The sequence below is a fragment of the Cariama cristata genome, unplaced genomic scaffold (assembly GCF_000690535.1).
Source record: "Cariama cristata isolate BGI_N322 unplaced genomic scaffold, ASM69053v1 scaffold27520, whole genome shotgun sequence".
Lineage (NCBI taxonomy): Eukaryota > Metazoa > Chordata > Aves > Cariamiformes > Cariamidae > Cariama > Cariama cristata.
The window spans coordinates 7453-8751 of NW_009596756.1; positions in this window are offsets into that span (position 1 = coordinate 7453).

Sequence of the window (1299 nt, forward strand, 5' to 3'; positions counted from 1 at the left end):
CGGTCTGTACACAGCCATATCTCTCTGGGGAAATGGGCAGGTAAGGATTTGGGGGTTCCTACCACCCCAAAAGGAGCAGGACTGTGCTTGGGGGGAGGACCTCAGCCTGGAGAAGGTGATCTGGGGGCACAGACTGGGGAGGGGAGTGGGTCCAGTTGCTGCTCTCTCCTCTGTCTCTGGCACCGTGGGGCAGTGCTAGGATCTTCCCTCCACCGCTGCAGGAAAGCCCCGGCCTGCAGCCAAGCAGTCCCACCAGGTTCCCGCACCTCGGGGCTGAGGCCACATTGCTCCAATGTACAAAGTGCAAGTACCACATCTCGTGGAAATCAGAGCTGTTGGATGCTGGGCTGCCCAGCGCACACCCTGCTCTGCCCCAGGCCCTCCCTCCAACCCATGGAGACAGCAGAGGACAGGGAAATATGAAGCCGTTTTCTCTGGAGATGTCCGTCCAGAGACCCTCTGATGTTCCAGTAGCTCCATGAGCAATTCCATATGCTTTTTGGTCATGCCAAAGCAGCAGGAGAGCAGAGATTTGGCCTTTCCTCCTCTCCCCATCATCTCACTATTCGCAGATTACATGACTGGGCCAACTACAACATCATCAGAAGTTCAGCACTTAGTACAATCATCCTTACTCTTGGATCCCACAGGAAGGGCCCAGCTTCGCAACCCTCCCCTCTGCTCTTACAGGCCACAGCTCATAGGGAAAGCCCAGCAGTGGAGTGCCAGCTCCCAATCCACAGTGGGAGGAAATCTGACAAAAGCAAAGGGCAGTCTTTCAGTCTCCCAAATTCACTCCAGGGTGCACATTTCACAGGATACGTCATTGCCAGAGAAGTCACTCCATTCATGAGGGTTTTGTCATCCACAATGAGCGATGATGCAGTGGTGGGGGGCGGATTTGACGCAGGAAGAGAAAAGAAAGAAGGGGGTCTAAGAGCCTGTCACTACAAACATTACACAGACCATGAAGATGCTAGGAAGAATAGGATGAAAGCTGCCAGGAAGACAGAGCTTGTCCAAGCCTTTGGGAGAGTTTACCATCTCCATGTGGTAGTGAAGAGGGATGAGGGTCTCAAGAGATGAGCAGGATGATCAGTCACCCCATTAGTGCCACCCCTGTGTGGGTATTCGCTGGGAGACCCCAGGCTGCAGCGGATGAGACCGGCTGGATCAGACAGTCGTCCCACTGTGGCCAGGCTCACGGGCGAGCTCTGGACCAGGTGGGCTTGGAGCCTACCGAGGACTCTCGGTCAGTCGGTCTCGGAGGCCACTGGAGACCCCCGGACTGGCCAGGCG